The sequence below is a fragment of the Bos grunniens genome, chromosome 4 (genome assembly GCF_055505025.1).
Source record: "Bos grunniens cultivar Pamir isolate PY7600 chromosome 4, Bosgru_T2T1.0, whole genome shotgun sequence".
NCBI lineage: Eukaryota > Metazoa > Chordata > Mammalia > Artiodactyla > Bovidae > Bos > Bos grunniens.
Window position 1 is genome coordinate 49,405,603 of NC_141168.1, and position 11,039 is coordinate 49,416,641.

Genomic DNA, 11,039 nt, shown 5'->3' on the forward strand with positions numbered 1-11,039 from the left:
TCTTACTCTTTGGGTTGTCTTCTTACTGTTTAGTGGTGTTTTGATGAACAAAATACACATTTTAACAAACTCCAGTTTATCCATTATTTCCCTTTATAGTTAATGCTTATTTTGTCCTTTTAAAGAAAATTTGTCTACACCAAGGTCCTGAATATAATTTCCTCTTGTTAAATTTATATTTTCTGATGCTCAGTGAGATTGATTTTTCTTATATTTAAGGCAAAGTTCTTTTGGTGCTTGGAATCTAATTGTCAGCCTTTAAATTTTCAGTTCAGTTCAGTTCAGTCGCTCAGTCATGTCCGACTCTTTGCGACCCCATGCATGGCAGCACGCCAGGCCTCCCTGTCCATCACAGGGGAAAATAAAACTGGACTAGTCTATTGCTCTTAGAAGTCAGAAGGGTGGTTACTTTTGTGGTAACATGACTGGGAGGAGGATGACGGGCATCCTGAGGATGGAGAATTTGTTTTCTTTCTTGTTGTGAATGCTGACTCAGGTGTGTTTGCTTAGAGATAATCAGAAACTTTCCTGTGTGTATCTTTATGCTTCAATAAGAGGTTTAAAAGTAACAATAAGATGGCATTTTTTAAAATGATTTCCAAGTTGATAATTCTCAGTATTGGCAAGAGTACAATAAAACAGATGCTTTCATATACTGTTAACAGAACTGTAACCGATCCAACCTTCCTGGAAAGCAAATTAGTAATATGCATAAAAATATTTAAAAGTCCATGTGGTTCAATCCATTTATTCCACCTACGTGAATCTATCTTAAGGTAATAATTCACTCCAAAAGATGATGAGGAAAAGATGTGTGACAGTATGCAAAGCTATGTATAATAAACCATGTATATATAACACAACCCTGACTATTTAAAATATGTTTAGAAAAAAAGACAAAGGAAATATGCCAAAATATGACTATTATGGGCTGAACGTTTAGGCCCACACTTCTCTCACCCTCCCTCCATCCCAACTCACGTCAAAGTCCTAAACCCCAGTGTGATGATGTTTGGAGATGACCTTTTGGAGGTAATTAAGTTCAGAAGAGTGCACAGTGGGTAGGGGGGCAGGGGGGGCGGGTAGGAACTCTTATGATGAGATTAGTACCCCTATGAGAAGACGAAGACATATGAGAGCTCTCTCTATCATGCCAGGATACAGTAAGAAGGTGGCCAATGACAAGCCATGAAGAGGTACCTCACCAGAACTGGACCATCCTGGCACCCTGATCTTGGATTTCCTGGCCTCCAGGACTACGTAAAATAAATGTTTATTGTTGAAGCCACCCAGTCTGAAACCATGCCCCATGGAGTTAACAGAAGCTGATAACAGAAATTCTTGAGCTTGTCTTGCTGCTGCTGCTGCTAAGTCACTTCAGTCGTGTCCGACTCTGTGCGACCCCATAGATAGCAGCCCACCAGGCTCCCCCGTCCCTGGGATTCTCCAGGCAAGAACACTGGAGTGGGTTGCCATTTCCTCCTCCAATGCATGAAAGTGAAAAGTGAAAGTGAAGTCGCTCAGTTGTGTCCGACTCTTAGCGACCCCATGGACTGCAGCCCACCAGGCCCCTCCGACCACGGGATTTTCCAGGCAAGAGTACTGGAGTGGGTTGCCATTGCCTTCTCCGTGAGCTTGTCTTACAGAATAACAAATAAGGTAACAGCTTGTTAAAATCCCTTTGCTTATAAACTACCTTCAATGATTAAGGTCATTTTATTTTTCTTTCTTTCTTTCTTTTCCTCTCTTTAATCACATACTTTCCCAGCTTCATGCAGCCCATTGGTTTTACAGGAACTTGGAATCTGCTCCTGCCCAGTGCGGGCCAGCTAAGGACTGATTGGGACCACCCACTCCAAATCTGGGCCAGTGCAGATGTCCAATGAATGGCCTTTTGATGTCAGAGGACCAAAAAGCTCCACTCTCAGATCACAGTAAGCCTCCATTTTGAATATGCAGAAGCACGTCCCAGATGCACCTGCACAGAACACCAATCCCCTCATCTTTTCCCTGCCTCCAATCACCTTTCCAGCCTAAGACCACCTGCTTATCCCTAAAATATCTGAATCCCCTCACCTTTGGGGAGACAGATCTGATAGTTGTTCTCCTGTCTCCTCATTTGGCTGCCTTGTGAATAAACTCTTTCTGAGCTGTAAAGCTCAGCGTCTCAGTGTTTGGCTGTGTGTTGGGCAAATGAACTGGGTTTAGCAACAAGTTCTGTGCTAATTTGTTACAGCATCCAAGTAGACTAAGACAGTGATCAATAGTTACATCTGAGTTTATGAGATTACGGGTGAGTCTGTTATCATTTCATTCTTTTCTAAATTTTTTCTAATCTTTAAGAATTACTTTTTAATTTTTATAAAGCATGAAAAGAAAGTGAAAGTGAAGTCGCTCAATCATGTCCAACTCTTTGTGATCCCATGGACTGTAGCCTACCAGGCTCCTCCATCCATGGGATTTTCCAGGCAAGAATACTAGAGTGGGTTGCCATTTCCTTCTCCAGGAGATCTTCCTAACCCAGGGATTGAAGCTGGGTCTCCTGCATTGTAGGCAGACGCTTTACTGTCTGAGCCACCAGGGAAGCCTTATGCTTAGAAAGCATAATTACTCATTAATACATGACCTTATCCCCATTGTAAAAGTCAAACAATGGAGAAATCAGAGAAAAACATAAAAATTATCCTTTAACATATTCTCTCACCAATTCTTCTTCTCCAAGTTTGATTTCTCAAAGATAAGCACCAATAAAAATTTGTATATGTCACTTTACAGGTATTTTATTCTGTATTTACAAACATGCATACATATGTAAAGAAATAAACACACACAGAGATTTTTTTTAAGTTTGCTTACAAACACAGTTAAGGAAGCTGGATACTCCCAGTTGAGTGTCTTGTTTAACTCACACAATGATTTAAAATGTTGCATAGTTGCACAAGTTGTGTTTTTCTATAACATAAACAGCTTAGTACCTATTGTCATACACCTGCCTGGCCCTTAAGACTTTTGACACCTGCTTGGCCTCTCTAGTCTTTTTATGTGTGTGACTCTGGATCTCTTTTACATATTGCTCTGTAAAATGCTTTCTTTAAAAAAAATAAAAATGCTACATAACAAGTACGTGATCCTGACAATATATCTGCTGCTAAGTCACTTTAGTCGTGTCCAACTCTGTGAGACCCCATAGACAGCAGCCTACCAGGCTGTGCCGTCCCTGGGATTCTCCAGGCAAGAACACTGGAGTGGGTTGCCATTTCCTTCTCCAGTGCATGAAAGTGAAAAGTGAAAGTGAAGTCGCTCAGTCACGTCTGACTCAGCGACCCCATGGACTGAAGCCTACCAGGCTCCTCCATCCACGGGATTTTCCAGGCAAGAGTACTGGAGTGGGTTGCCATTGCCTTCTCCGACCTTCCTAATTCTTTTCTACATAGTGTTCCATAGTATACACTACTTTTATATTCAAAATTTTGAAAAGTGCATATTATCTTATTTATAGGCGTTTAGGTGCACATTTTCAATTTGATTCACGTTTCCTGAATGTGCTCCTGTCTGCTGATTAGCTATGATACAGGAAGTCTTTAGTCCCTGTTTAATTTTTCATCAAAGATGGTTCGTGAAAGGGTGCATCGCTGATGTGGAAGGCTTTCTTACACTGAACACTCCATCAATAAAGACTCCTGTTTGCACAGTGGAAAAGCAGAATTATTACTTAGAAACTCCCTTGAGGAAATGTGCTTTTTACACAGAATGGATTATATGCCTAAATGTCAAAGGAGTTTTCTTAATTTTTGTAAATATCCTTCATGCCCAGGAAACAGCAGTAGGCTGGAGATTTTGTGAATCTTAATTGCCTCCATTACCATAGATAAAGCTTAAGTCATATTTGTCCTCGGTTCTGTACATTTCTGTATACTGTCTATGTTTGAATCATTTCATGCCTTCTTAGTTTAAGTATTTAAGCCTTGCATCCCTCAAATATGGTAATTTCCTGGAGAAAAGGTTTATTCTATCTATATGTAGGAAAAATAAAACCCAGGCACCCACCTGGCTCTGTCTCATCAGGGAATTGCAGACTGATTCTGGCGCTCGAGAGTAATTAGAATCTGAGTAATCAGAATCTTTCTGGCATTCTCAGATATCATTAAAGAGGATCTGACACAGCCTATATTGACCTGTCTCCAATGCTCTTTCCTCAGTTCTCTGCATTCCCTACCGTCTCAAAAATCTGCCAGAAAGCCTCTCTTTCTATAGCTTACTCTCATCTCTCCCTTTTCAAAACTAGTTCTCATCCTTGCTTCTTTGTTCTTTCCAACAGCTTGCCTCCAATCCATAGTTCAGGACTCTGGAGTAGGGGCAGAGGTGGAGGGGAACTGTCCCATCAGACAACACCAAAACTGGCCTGCCGGGAGGGAGGAAGACATGAGGGATGGGACAATATCTAAATATTCCTGCTTAACAAGATGGAAGTATACCTACAGGGACTATATTTTTCAGGTGAACAATTTATATCTAACAATTCAAAACTGGGAAGAATAGTGAAGCTGGGATTATTTTGGAAAATCAAAAATGAGGGTTTTTGCAGTTTGTTGGTTTGTTTCTTAAGAAAAGGAGGAATGTCACCTTTACTGCGCATAAGATACCATGGGATGCCCCTTTCACAGGTAATTTTGTCTAACTAGCCCAACCACCCCAAAAGGAATGTATTATTGATTCCATTTTACACGTGAGGAATATAACTGGCACTTTTGGCATATCTGTCCATCTCCTAAGGAGTGTGGCTTTCTCTAGGAATTGTCCTGTCAAATTCCCCCATCCACAAAAGCAACTTCTTGTCTGGCAGCCACTGACTGGGCCAGAGATGTGACCATACGCCATGAGGCAGGCAGATCAGATATTATCTTACAGAAGTTTGAAATCGGGATTCAGAGAACAGTGGCTGGAACTAGTCAAACAATTAATGCTCTCAGAGAATCTTTGGGATGGCTGGTATGAAAATTCACATTCAGCTGTGGAAACTGGGAGAAAGTCAATACCCCTGCTGAGAAAGGGCTGAGAGATGGGTAGTCTGTTGGGGCTGGAGTTGGGTGATGAAGGGGAGGCTCTGGAGGAAATTGGACGATGGGTTTGTGGTAAGAACACAAGAGAAGAACCCTTGATTAGTGGGCTGTGGAGAAACTTTGGGAGCAGAGAGGGGATTTGAAAAATCTGGTGGGCAACGTGCAGGGTAACTCCCTGCTCTGGCCTTTGTATGACCTCCTCAGTGAAAGGAGGTAAGTCTCTCATATTTTTGGAAAGTAGGCTGCTATTTCTGGACGGTGCTGAGCCCTATGTCAGCGCTGGTGTGGAATAGGAACCGTGCTGGACATGGGACAGCTGGCTGTGGGGTTGAATGAATGAAGGCAGGGGCTGTGGGAAGTCCAGGTGGAGAAGCAGCAGATAGATAAACTGGGCTAAACAGAGAGTGAAGGCCGGCATGAAGAGAGAAATAAAGGTGAATGACAGTGTCTTGTTTTGTAGGTGGTGATGGTGTTTTATTATTCCCAGGTCCTGATTCTCATTCTTTCCAGAAGCCCAGATGCTTTCCTGATCTTGCTTTCTGGGAGACACTCTTGTATACTTATTATAAGTTCTCCTTTTTAGTTAGCCCAGCTCAAATTTGGGTACTATTAATATTACTTGTGACCAAAAACCTTATTAAGTACAAGGAATCTGTGTTTCCTAGAGATTAAATACATTGAGAAAATTTCTGTGACTACTTGGTTATAGGAGTTGGGGTTCACACCCATCTCCTTGTGCTCTTTTCTTCACACTTTCTGCTTAGTCACACTGGCCACAAGGCTATTCCACAAACACACTAAGCTCACCGCCACCCTAGTGGGCTCTGTGTGCCCTGCTCAGAACAACCTCAAAAGTCACTCGTTCATCTCATCCAGTTCTCAACTCAAATGTCAATCAGAGATACCTACCCTGATAACTTCATCTAAAATAGGCATTCTTTAACCTCTTTCTTTGTTTTATTTTTTTTTTTTCAGTTTAATTGAAATAGAACTGACATGAAAAGTTGTCAGGAAGCATTTAACAGGCGGCTTCCTGTGTACTGTTATGGATCTGTCAGGAATTCTCTGTTCCTTATTAATTCCTGAATACTCAGGAATTAAGAGGAGAGGCAATCCTCTCCTGGGACTGAGGAATCCAGGCATTTCCTTCATTAGTGTTTCTATATGGTGATAAGTACCCTCTTCCTTCTTGTGAACCATACGGTAAAAGTGATTCTTTACAACTCTCTCTTTGATATAGATCACCTTTATTTTGTAAGTCTGGAATTTTAATCTTTATCTTTGCTGAGAATAACTACCTTGTAAGACAGTATATATGCCCACACCATGTTGATTAAAACACCTTTGCTCCATCAGAACTCTGGTCCCCATGTCTTTCTTTTCTCTTTCTTTCTTTCTCTCTCTCACAGGCTATTTCTTTGGAGCACAGAGGCCCTCAATTTCCTGCCCGGGGTTCTAAGACCCTCTCGATGAGGTGAAGGCAGAGAGCCTTTACCCCATTGAGAGGGCGCCTGAGGCCTCTGTAAACACAGCAAGCCCCGTGCCAGGGGCTTTATTGACTTTCTGTGTAAAGCAAGGAATATCGGCCTCTTTCTCTCCTTTACTTTCTTATCATCGACTCTGGACCACCAGGTTCCGGTCCATTAAAGGACCTCAACAAAAAGTGAAAGTATTAGTTGCTCTGCTGCTGCTGCTAAGTCGCTTCAGTCATGTCCGACTCTGTGCGACCCCATAGACGGCAGCCCACCAGGCTCCCCCGTCCCTGGGACTCTGCAGGCAAGAACACTGGAATGGGTTGCCATTTCCTTCTCCAATGCATGAAAGTGAAAAGCGAAAGTGAAGTCGTATCTGACTCTTCGCGACCCAATGATCTACAGCCTACCAGGCTCATCCGTCCATGGGATTTTCCAGGCAAGAGTACTGGAGTGGGGTGCCATTGCATTCGGTCATGTTCAACTCTTTGTTGACCCCATGGATCACCACAACAGACTTCCAGACTCCTCTGTCCATGGAATTCTCCAAGCAAAAATACTCGAGTGGGTAACCATTCTCTTCTCCAGGGGATCTTTCCGACTCAGGGATAGAACCTGGGTCTCCTGCATTGCAGGCATATTCTTTACCATCTGAGCCACCAGGGAAGCCCATAACTGACATACAGCACTCTATAAGGTTAAGGTATAGAGCACAATGACTTGACTAACATATGCATGCAAAGTCACTTCAGTTGTGTCCAACTCTTTGTGACCCTACGGACTATAGCTCGCCAGGCACCTATGTCCATGGGATTCTCCAGGCAAGAATACTGGAGTAGGTTGCTGTGCCCTCCTGGATCGTCCCAACCCAGGATCTTGCTGGATCTTCCCAACCCAGGGATCAAACCTGCGTCTCTTATATCTACCTGCATTGGCAGGTAGGTTCTTTACCACTATAGCCACCTGGAAAGCCCTGACTTACATACGTGAAAATATACTGTGAAATGATTGCCACAACAAGTTTAGTTAATAGCCTTCATAACATATAGAAACCAATAGGAAAAACACTTTTTCCTTGTGATGAGAACTTTTAGGATCTACTCTCTTAGCAACTTTGAAGTACACTCTACAGCAGTGTTAACTATAGTCACCATGATGTATATCACATTCCTAGTACTTATTTATCTTATAAGTGGAAGTCTGTATCTTTTGACTATCTTCACCCAATATCTCCACCCTTGCCTCTGGCAACCACCAACATATTCTCGGTCTCTATGAGTGTGGACTTTTAGATTCCACATATAAGTGAAATCATACAGTATTCATCTCTCTCTGTCTGACTTGTTTGACTCAACATAATGCCTTCCATGTCTATCCATGTTGTTGTATATATGTGTATATACATATATCCCATTTTCTTTGTCCATTCATCTGTCAATGGACATTTAGGTTGTTTCTGTGGCTTTGCTATTATAAATGATGCTACAGTGAATGTGGGATGCATGTATCTCCTCAAGTTAGTGATTTCATTTCTTGCAGATAAATACCCAGAATTGAAATGCCTGGATCATATGGTAGTTCTGTTTTTAACTTTTTGAGGAATCTTATACTGTTTTCCACAGTGGCTGCACCAATTTACATCCTCACCATCAGTGGACAAGGATTGCCTTTTCTCCACATTCTCACCAGCATTTGTAATCTCTTGTCTTTTTGATAATAGCCATTCGAACAGCCATGAGGTGATATCTCATTGTGGTTTTAATTTGCATTTCCCCGAGGATAAACGATAAATGGTGTTGAGCACCTTTACCTGTACCTGTTGACCATTTGTGTATCTTCTTCGGAAAACTGCATATTCAGTTCCTTTGTCCACGTTTAACTGGATTGTCATTATTATTACCGTATATTTTTGCTATCCAGATCTGTGAATTCTTCATATGTTTTGGATGTAAACTTTTTATCAGGTATATGATTTGCAAATATTTTTTCCATTCCATATATTGTCTTTTCATTTTGTTGATCATTTCTTTCACTGTGCAGAAGTTTTTTAGTTTGATGTAGGTTTTATACACTGACAATACATCATTTTATTTAAAATGGATTACACAGATTTACTTTTTCTTTCTTCCTCTCTCCAATGCTCCCTGCTTCATTTATATCTTTTTTCTTAGATTGATGAAACCTGACCCTGTCCTCAGCTTCTATCTTCACATGGCAGGAAAAGCTAGTATTATTATATTAATAACTTATCCAGGGCTTCTCAGGTGGCTGTAGTGGTAAAGACCTTGCCTGCCAATGCAGGAGACATAAGAGATGCAGGTTTGATTCCAGAGTCAAAAGGACTCATGCCCTGGAGAAGGGCATGGCAACCCACTCCAGTATTCTTGCCTGGAGAATCCATTGGACAGAGGAGCCTGGTGGACTACAGTTCATAGGGTCACAAAGAGTTGGACACGACTGAAGTGACTTAGCAGGCAGGCAATAACTTATCAATACCTGAATTCATGTTACATATCTGTTTGTATATGTGTTTCTCTATTTCCCCACCCCCGCCCCTGACCAGAATATAAGATCCTAGAGCATTGGGATCAACTCTCTTGTTCACTGCTGTATTTTCAGCACACTGACTAGAGCTATATTTGACATATAGAAGGGACTCAACATATACTCACTTAATTAATCAATCCATTAGACCCTGTCCGGTTTCTGATTTCCAAGCTATTTTCATGGTCTCTAAGTGCATGATGCGATTCTAGAAACACTCAGAAAAACTCTACTGGATTAAGGATGAAAATAATGTCTGAAGGATATCTGTGGCACTTGGCTGATTATCATGCAGGGAAGAGGGATGTCTGCTGGCTGTCCCGGGCACTGAAGGGAGGTAGGAAGTGGAAGCAGCATGTTCTAGCCCAGGGTTTCTAAGAACAGAACTGAAAGCTGGAAAATTCATTTCTACTTGTTCTCTCTTAATTAGTTTTTCTGGCCTGGGAAAACAAAGCTTCAGTGACAGTAAAAATGCTTTTGTTCCTGTGGTACCACATATAAAGCACAAGTGACATCCGCGTTGTTCTTGGGTTGAATCTACTCTCTGGACGTGTTCTGTAAGGTTCTTCACTTTTGTCATGTTCCCTGTCCCCAGCTGACCTGAGAGAGGGTCTGGCTGGCTGAGGGTACTTTGACCCCACCACCATACGGAGGGAAGCTGCTGGAGACTGACCTGGGATGTCCAAATACCATCTGGAAGGACCAGCTGAGGAAGGAGGCAGGGGAAATGGGGCATATTCTAATCCAAGCCCCTCTAGACAGTCAGTGTATCGTTTTTGAAATCACATTATCAAACAGAGAGTCACTTTGCTTATGGCTTTCAGATCCTGCCCCCCTACCTCAACACATGTACAAATGTGGATGATGGCTCCTAACCAGTTATCCTAATGTGTGTGTTTAATCTGTTGCTTTGAACAATGGGCTGATGAAAGTAGCCAGAGACTACCAATCCATAAGAGTATTGGAAATATAAGATTGAAAATATTAACGCTAACATTATCATGTACCTGTAGATGACTCTTTCAGCTTAACTTCTTTTTTTATAATTTTATTTATTGATTTTGACTGTGTTGGGTCTTCGTTACTGGGCAGGCTTTCTCTAGTTGGGGCGCATAGGGGCTGCTCTCTGGTTGCAGTGTGCAGGCTTGCAGTGGCTTCTCCTGTTGTGAAGCATGGGCTCTAGGTGGGAGGGCTCAGTAGTTGCATCTGCCAGGCTCTAGAGCACAGGCTCCATTGTTGTGGTGCATGGACTCAGTTGCTCCACAGCACGTGGGATCTTCCCAGACCAGGGATCAAACTCAGGTCTCTGGCATTGGCAGAAGGATTCTTTACCACTGAACCAACCATCAGGGAAGCGCTCATCTTAACTTCTTTACCTTCTGAGCACTTAAGTTTAACAAGAAAGTTACCACGGTTAAATGGCTGATTTGGGTTATTTGGCTAGTTAGTGGCAAAGCCAAGACTCAAACTCAGAACTCTTGACTCTCAAATCATGACTTTTCCCATAGTATCTGCCTCTCTACCTTTATATTCCAAGAATGGGTTGCTATAAGCATTATTTTCATGACTGTGCTATATTGCTAAATAAGCAGTCTTTAAGGGCCACACATTCGGGGAAAGCTAGAAATAAATCAGTAGCCTGTAAAAAACAGCTTTAATTTGGTAAAGGACAACAGGAAGCCAGACCTTTACCCAAGTTTGGATGATCACCTTGTTTCTAATGAGAGGTGAACCTGATGCAATGGAAAGGTGGAGAGACTGATTTACAGCAAGCCATGGCTGCTGCCCAGGGAGGTGGTGCCTGGAGCCTTCCCACTATCTGAGTACAGTCAAGGTCACCGAGTGGTTCAGTCCCACAAATGACAAAGGCCACTTTGCTACCTGATTGACTCCTACCAAAATTAAAAACCTGGCCATTGAAATGGCCAACCCCCAGACACCTAATAGAAAATGAAGTGTTGAA

General features: G+C 42.2%; 1 long non-coding RNA gene across 1 annotated transcript; it reads left to right on the plus strand.

The window, feature by feature from the left end:
* The first annotated feature begins 248 nt into the window (after positions 1 to 248).
* LOC147374081 (uncharacterized) lies at positions 249 to 2,157 on the plus strand. The gene is made up of 2 exons (XR_015162407.1): positions 249 to 1,659; positions 1,795 to 2,157. It is a non-coding gene; the product is annotated as an uncharacterized LOC147374081 (long non-coding RNA).
* Positions 2,158 to 11,039: the final 8,882 nt, after the last annotated feature.